This window comes from Zalophus californianus, chromosome 15 (genome assembly GCF_009762305.2).
Source record: "Zalophus californianus isolate mZalCal1 chromosome 15, mZalCal1.pri.v2, whole genome shotgun sequence".
Lineage (NCBI taxonomy): Eukaryota > Metazoa > Chordata > Mammalia > Carnivora > Otariidae > Zalophus > Zalophus californianus.
Window position 1 is genome coordinate 19,190,745 of NC_045609.1, and position 8,854 is coordinate 19,199,598.

Here is an 8,854-nt window from a genome sequence, read left to right on the forward strand (position 1 = left end):
GGTTATAACACAGTAAAAAAAATCTACATTAAAACAAGCCAATGTAAGGGTTTGTTATTGAGATTAATGCTATCGGTCATGAGGGAGTCATTAATCTTCGGGCCTCTGAGAAATACAGAGTTCCTCCCAGAATTGCTCACTGGACAGGCAGTAGGTAGCCTCCCGCTCCCTTTGTTAGAAGTTTGCCTCTGTGGGCATTGATTCCCTCAAACTTGTGGGATGTGTTGGCTAAGAAGGATCCTTAGGAACAAAGGAATATTTTGGGGAGAACTCTGGAAGATACTCTGAATGTATTTGAGCTGTCAACTTCCACAGTGCCCACCCCAGATGCAGCTGAAATCTGAGGTAGGCCAAGGGGATATGGTGTGGCTACCAGAGACCTTTGTAAAACAGGCCAATCCTACCCATAAATGTGCAGAAAATCCTGAACAAAGTATTAGTAAACTGAATCTAGTGACACATGAAAAAGATTAATATACCATGTCCTAATTGTATTTGGTCCAGAAATCCATGCATAGCTTAATATTTAAAATCAATCAATATAACTTACGCCATCAACAGAATAAAGAATAAAAATCAAATGACCATCTCCATAGATTCGTGAAAAAATACTTGATAAAATTCAATATCTATTCATAAATTTTTATTTAACAGTTTATTATGATTTACAGGTGTCCTTTAAAAAAATCAGTCCATTAAACCATGTAGAAATAAGTATGCAAGAAGTCTGCAAAACAAAACATATGTGTTTAAGTAGAGGGATTATCTGAAATTCCAGATTTTTTTAGGCACTTCATTATTTTGCTATGGCAGCCAAGTAATCCTTAACTTCAGTCGGAGTAAGCATCCTGAATCCGGCTTCATTGCAGATTCCAACCTCTATGTTATCTTCTGTCATTTGCCCTTCAAAGCTTTCTTTTAGGGTTAATATGGCTGTATGAATGGCATCTTTAAGCCCCAGGTCTTCATAGTGTCTTTTCTTGAGGAAAGTTTTCCCATTCACATAGTTCTTTCCCATTGCTGTGGCTTTCTAGAAAGAAAGCTCCAGGTGGATCTGACTGAAATAAACACGGTCGCCTCTCATTCTAACCACAAATTAGTAAAGAAACTCCAAATGGACAAACATCACATGAATGAGTGTATTCTTGCATCACAAAAGCTACTGTCTGTACCAGCTGAGCTGTGGGAATGGGTTCTTGGTAAACGAGATAGTATTGCTGAACTGGTTTCTAAGCTCTGTGCTCAAGCTCTCTGTAACCTGGGCCCATGACGCACTATACACCAAGCCTATGTGATTGGTAATTGGTTCCACTTTCTGTACGGTACACTTCGCTCATCATACAGAGCGGATTTCTGTTTCTTCTCAGTTGCTAAAACCACACCATTTGCAGCTTTATTTTATTTTTTTAAGGTTTTATTTATTTATTTGACAGAGAGAGAATGACTCAAGGGTGCTCATTATCATTACTCCATTTAACATTGCATGGCGGGTCCTAGTTGATTTAATAAGTTGAGGAAGTTAATTAACAAGAATATTAAATAATAATAATAATTACATATATAGAGAGATACATAGAGAGACAAAGAGATGAAGAAAGATGGGGTACCTGGATGGCTCAGTTGGTGAAGCGTCTGCCTCCAGTTTAGGTCATGATCCAGAGGTCCTGGGATTGATCGGGCTCCCTGCTCCATGGGGAGCCTGCTTTTCCCCTCTCCCTCTACCATTGCCCACCCTGCTTGTGGTCTCTGGCTCTCTCTATCTCTCTGTCAAATAAATAAATAAAATCTTTAAAAAAAAAGAAAGAGATGAAGGAAGAGAATCCAACTGAATCTATATATAATCTTTTGCAAGGTCACTGTATTTAAAGTCATCATGCAAGAATCAAATCTATATTTTGTTTACAACAGCAATGAGCACTGAAATACAATTATACACACACATAAAGCCTATCATAACAGTCTTTTTTTAAAAAAAACTTCAAATATCTAAAAATGAACCTAATAAAAATGTACAAAACCTCTACAAAAAAGGTATAAAACATAATTGAGAAGAATTTGAGAGGAGTTAGGGGCACCTGGGTGGCTCAGTTGGTTGAGCATCTGACTTTTGATCTCAGCTCACGTCTTGATCTGAGAGTCATGAGTTCAAGCCCTACGTTGGGCTCCAGGTGGGGCCTACTTACAAACAACAACAACAGTATATATTATTGAGAGGAATTAAAGAAAACTTAACAAATGGGGAGGGGAGGTAGTGTACTATATCCAGGATTTGAAAGAGTCAATATGATAAAGATAAAAACTATGTATAAGATCCACAGCTCTCTCAAGTAAATTCCTAAAATTCTAAAATTTGCGGAAATATAAAAGACAAAGGTAGCTAAGAAAATATAGAAAGAGGAGGAGATAAAGGACTAACAATCTCTGGATCGCTATTGGTTATAAAGACATAACAAATATGACACTGTGGTATCAGTACAAGGATGGACAAATAAACTGATGGAAAGACTAAAGATTCCAGAAACAGACCCATCCTCTCATTGAACACTTGATCTATGATTGGAGGTACTGCAAAAAGTTGAGAAAGGACGACCTTTTCATTAAAGAGCTGTGGTTCAGACATTCAAATGGCCAACAGACACATGAAAAAGTGCTCAGCATCACTCGGCATCAGGGAAATACAAATCAAAACCTCAGTGAGATACCACCTCACACCAATCAGAATGGCTAAAATTAACAAGTCAGGAAACAACAGATGTTGGCAAGGATGCGGAGAAAGGGGAACCCTCCTACACTGTTGGTGGGGATGCAAGCTGGTGCAACCACTCTGGAAAACAGTAGGGAGGTTCCTCAAAAAGTTGAAAATAGAGCTACCCTATGACCCAGCAATTGCACTACTGGGCCTTTGCCCCAAAGATACATGTAGTGATCCAAAGGGGCACCTGCACCCCAACGTTTATAGCAGCAATGTCCATGATAGCCAAACTATGCAAAGAGCCCAGATGTCCATCAACAGATGAATGGATAAAGAAGATGTGATATATATATACAATGGAATATTATGCAGCCATCAAAAAACGAAATCTTGCCATTTGCAATGACGTGGGTGGAACTAGAGGGTCTTATGCTAAGCGAAATAAGTCAATCAGAGAAAGACAATTATCATATGATCTCACTGATATGTGGAATTTGAGAAACAAGGCAGAGGATCATAGGGGAAAAGAGGAAAAAATGAAACAAGATGAAACCAGAAAGAGAGACAAACCATAAGAGACTCTTAATCATAGGAAATAAACTGAGGGCTGCTGGAGTGGAGGGGGAGGTGGAAGGGATGGAGTAACTGGGTGATGGACATTGGGGAGGGCATGTAATGTAATGAGCACTGGGTATTACATAAAACTGATGAATCATAGACCTGTACCCCTGAAACAAATAATACATTTTATGTTAATTAATTGAATTTAAATGTTTTTAAAAAGTGAAAAAAAAAAGTTGTGGTTCAATTATGTACTAATAAGGGGGGGATGAAACTTGATTCCTACTCAAATAATAGGCAAAAATATCATTCTTGGTGAATTACAGATTTAAATGTAAAAAAGTAAAACAATAAAGATTTTTAGAATAAAACATAGGAGAACATCGTCATGACTTTGGGCAGGAAATAATTTCTTAATGGATACAAATGGCACTAACCACTAAGGAAAACATTTACAAATTGGAGTAAATCAAAATTAGGAATATCTGAACATCAAAAGATAGCATTAAGAGAAGTAGAAGACAAGATGAAAGAGAATATGTTTGAATTACATATTTGACAAAGGAAGACCCAAATGAAAAACATAAGTAGAAAAATAGGCAAAATATTCACTTCACAATAGAGATATTGAAATGGCCAAGAAACGTATGAAAAGGTACTTAATCTCAATTGTTATCCAAGAAATGCAAGTCAAAACCACTATAATTCCACTAAAAAAGACAAAGCCAGCGTTGGTAAGAATGTAGAAAAATTAAAATTCTCCTACACTATAAATGGTACAAACAGTTTGGACAAATGATTTGGAAGAATCTACAAAAGAAGAACATGGAGATTTCCTCAGACCCCAGGAATACAGCCTTAGATATGCCCAACAGAAATGCATGTGCCTGTGCGCCAAGAGGTATACAGGAGTATCTGGGGCAGCAGTATTTGAAAGAGCTTAAAGCTGGAAACACCCGTAATGCCCATCAACAGATAATTCCGTTATCAGTGGAATGGGTACGTTAATTGGGGTGTATTCCAACAGCAATGCAAGTGAACTAATTTATAGCTGCAAAAAAATGAATTAATCTTATCAATATAATGCGGGGCTAAAAGAGAGTCAAAAAAGAGCATGCTGTGCGTACACAGCTCAAAAACAGACAAAACTGACCTATGGTTTGAGAAGCCAGATTTGTGCTCTCCTATGGGAAAAATGATCCAGAGAGGGGCTTCTGGAGTACTAATAACGTTCTGTTTCTTGATCTGGGTGGTGGGTACAGGGTGTGGTGTGAGCCAACGTGTCATGCTCTACCCTTAGAATGTTTGCATTTTGGGCCTGCATATTTCCCTAATGACTTTTTTTTTTTAATCAAGTAAAAGAGAAATTGAAAGCTGAGACTGCCCTTGGCCCATTTGGGGATCTTTGGGCCACTAAACAAAAAGAGAATAAACCATGTTGATTGATGATGATTACCAGGTGGAAATTAGGCTACTGCAACCCACTGAGAGTAGAGTACTATTCCTGAAAGCCAGTGCATTCACCGGGCATTTCTTAGTACTCCCTAGCCCGTAGTACTGGTCAGTGGGAAACTGTAGCAACCCAGTAAAGATCAGACTACTAAAAAAGGCTTGGAAAAGAATGGGAATGATTTGGATTATACCACCAGGTAAAAACTCTGACCTCCTGAGGTGAAGGCAAAGGTGATTTATGAGAATAGTGTACTAGGTGGTTTAAATTCATTTATTTTCTTCCCACTGCTGCACTGTAAACCTGGGGACTGTGCATCATTTTCCTAGGAAATACATCTTGTTCTCACGTTCTTATTGGTAGGTTTTGACTTAGCTAGAGAGGTCACTGACCCAGGCTCAATACTGACTTAAAATTTAAGTGATAAATTTAAGTTTATGAAGTTAAGTTTATAAAATTCAAGTGTATATAAAGTTAGGTTGAAAAGTTAAATTTGTGCTAATAAAAGCTTTTCTTTAGTATGAAAGGTCGTTATATTGAAATGAAGGCCCTAGATTTCATGCTGTTTAGTGTAAGTATGGGAGTGCAGTCATTTCCAACCACTTAAGGATTTTTTTTAATGTATGTGTGTGCATACCTGAGTGTTTACTTATAGATGACTGCCCCCACATGATGGTAGTGCTGCCTACATTCACTGAAAAGAGTTTAAAAGGACAGAATTAAGTGTTGTTATTAAATAAATTTATATTTAATCACAAAAGGTATATTCTTTTGAAAAATGGAAACAGATGCATGTCAAGTCACAGGGAGACGCCCCTTAGATTCCTAGTGTCCACAGGCAGTAATCACTGCGGTAAGGTTGGAAGTGGGAAGTTTCAAGTGCCTTTCTGTCTATCCTTCTCTCTTGGTTGTCGCATTTTTAAATTCACATTTTCACATCGAAAAATAATAGTAAAATGTATCACCTCTTTGTTTCCTAAGAAAAAGATGATACAACATCTATGCTGGGGATGAGGAAGAGAATCTCAACCAGGAAAGTCATAGAATGTTCCAGAAAAATGTGAAACTGGCCTGTAAGTGGCAATTCTTACTGCCTTGGGAGCCAGTTGCTATATCAACTTCTTTTCTAAAATTGGACCCATCCTAAAGGAAAGACTCCAGGAGGTGAGAGCTCATGTTCTCTTTCATAATTTTTCTGAAGCCGTGACTTTCTTGAGAGACATACTGAAGGAGTTAAATTCACTAAAAGGAATCTCTCCTTCCTTGTAATCAGCCCTGCCCCTCCCCTTTCCAACTGGGTGGGCTGAGGCTGCAAGCAGCTGTGCATGCAGAACTCCTGTACCAACACAGCTCTGCTTGACCGCAGTTTCTATTCCCACTGGGAAGTTCTCCTCAACTTTGTCAGAAAGACTGAATCACACTTTGCTGAATTCCTCCAGTGATCTTTTGTTTCTCTTATTTATTTTTTTTTGTTGTTTTTTTTTTTAATTTTTTATTGTTATGTTAATCACCATATATTACATCATTAGTTCTTGGTGCAGTGTTCCATGATTCATTGTTTGTTCACAACACCCAGTGCTCCACGCAGAACGTGCCCTCCCCAATACCCATCACCAGGCCAACCCATCCCCCCACCCCCCTCCCCTCTAGAACCCTCAGTTTGTTTTTCAGAGTCCATCATCTCTCATGGTTCGTCTCCCCCTCCGACACACTCCCCTTTTCTTCCTCTCCTGTTATCTTCTTCTTTTTCTTTTTTCTTAAAATATGTTGCATTATTTGTTTCAGAAGTACAGATCTGTGATTCAACAGTCTTGCACAATTCACAGCGCTCACCGTAGCACATACCCTCCCCAATATCTATCATCCAGCCACCCCATCCCTCCCACCCCCAACCACTCCAGTAACACTCAGTTTCTTTCCTGAGATTAAGAATTCCTCATATCAGTGAGGTCATGTGATACATGTCTTTCTCTGATTGACTTATTTCACTCAGCATAACACCCTCCAGTTCCATCCACGTCGTTGCAAATGGCAAGATCTCATTCCTTTTGATGGCTGCATAATATTCCATTGTGTATATATACCACATCTTCTTTATCCATTCATCTGTCGATGGGCATCTTGGCTCTTTCCACAGTTTGGCTATGGTGGACATTGCTGCTATAAACATTGGGGTACATGTACCCCTTCGGGTCCCTACATTTGTATCTTTGTGGTAAATACCCAGTAGTGCAATTGCTGGATCGAACGGTAGCTCTAATTTCAACTGTTTGAGGAACCTCCATACTGTTTTCCAGAGGGGTTGCACCAGCTTGCATTCCCACCAACAGTGTAGGAGGGTTCCCCTTTCTCCACATCCCCGCCAACATCTGTCGTTCCCTGACTTGTTAATTTTAGCCATTCTGACGGGTGTGAGGTGGTATCTCATTGAGGTTTTGATTTGGATTTCCCTGATGCCAAGCGATGTTGAGCACTTTTTCATGTGCCTGTTGGCCATTTGGATGTCTTCTTTGGAGAAATGTCTGTTCATGTCTTCTGCCCATTTCTTGATTGGATTATTTGTTCTTTGAGTGTTGAGTTTGATAAGTTCTTTATAGATTTTGGATACTAGCCCTTTATCTGATACGTCATTTGCAAATATTTTCTCCCATTCTGTCGGTTGTCTTTTGGTTTTGTGGACTGTTTCTTTTGCTGTGCAGAAGCTTTTTATCTTGATGAAATCCCAATAGTTCATTTTTGCCCTGGCTTCCCGTGCCTTTGGCGATGTTTCTAGGAAGAAGTTGCTGCGGCTAAGGTCGAAAAGGTTGCTACCTGTGTTCTCCTTTAGGATTTGGATGGACTCCTGTCTCACGTTTAAGTCTTTCAACCATTTGGAGTCTATTTTTGTGTGTGGTGTAAGGAAATGGTCCAGTTTCATTCTTCTGCATGTGGCTGTCCAATTTTCCCAACACCATTTGTTGAAGAGACTGTCTTTTTGCCATTGGACATTCTTTCCTGCTTTGTCAAAAATAAGTTGACCATAGAGTTGAGGGTCCATTTCTGGGCTCTCAATTCTGTTCCATTGATCTATGTGTCTGTTTTTGTGCCAGTACCATACTGTCTTGATGATGACAGCTTTGTAATAGAGCTGGAAGTCCGGAATTGTGATGCCACCAGCTTTGCTTTTCTTTTTCAGTATTCCTCTGGCTATTCTGGGTCTCTTCTGGTTCCATACAAATTTTAGGATTATTTGTTCCATTTCTTTGAAAAAAGTGGATGGTATTTTGATGGGGATTGCATTGAATGTGTAGATTGCTCTAGGTAGCATTGACATCTTCACAATGTTGATTCTCCCAATCCATGAGCATGGAACGTTTTTCCATTTCTTTGTGTCTTCTTCAATTTCTTTCCTGAGTATTTTATAGTTTTCTGAGTACAGATCCTTTGCCTCTTTGGTTAGATTTATTCCTAGGTATCTAATGGTTTTGGGTGCAATTGTAAATGGGATCGACTCCTTGATTTGTCTCTCTTCTGTCTTGTTGTTGGTGTATAGGAATGCCACTGATTTCTGTGCATTGATTTTATATCCTGCTACTTTACTGAATTCCTGTATGAGTTCTAGCAGTTTTGGGGTGGAGTCTTTTGGGTTTTCCACATAAAGTATCATATCATCTGCAAAGAGTGAGAGTTTGACTTCCTCTTTGCCGATTTGGATGCCTTTGATTTCTTTTTGTTGTCTGATTGCTGTGGCTAGGACTTCTAATACTATGTTGAATAGCAGTGGTGAGAGTGGACATCCCTGCCGCGTTCCTGACCTTAGGGGAAAAGCTCTCAGCCTTTCCCCATTGAGAATGATATTCGCTGTAGGTTTTTCGTAGATGGCTTTTATGATATTGAGGTATGTACCCTCTATCCCTATACTCTGAAGAGTTTTGATCAAGAAAGGATGTTGTACTTTGTCAAATGCTTTTTCTGCATCTATTGAGAGGATCATATGATTCTTGTTCTTTCTTTTGTTAATGTATTGTATCACGTTGATTGATTTGCGGATGTTGAACCAGCCTTGCAGCCCAGGGATAAATCCCACTTGGTCGTGGTGAATAATCCTTTTAATGTACTGTTGGATCCTATTGGCTAGTATTTTGGTGAGAATTTTTGCATCCATGTTCATC

At 39.0% G+C, this 8,854-nt stretch overlaps 1 pseudogene; it reads right to left on the reverse strand.

Moving 5' to 3' along the window:
• Positions 1 to 754: 754 nt before the first annotated feature.
• LOC118356335 lies at positions 755 to 8,598 on the reverse strand (annotated as a pseudogene).
• Between the last annotated feature and the right edge of the window lie 256 nt (positions 8,599 to 8,854).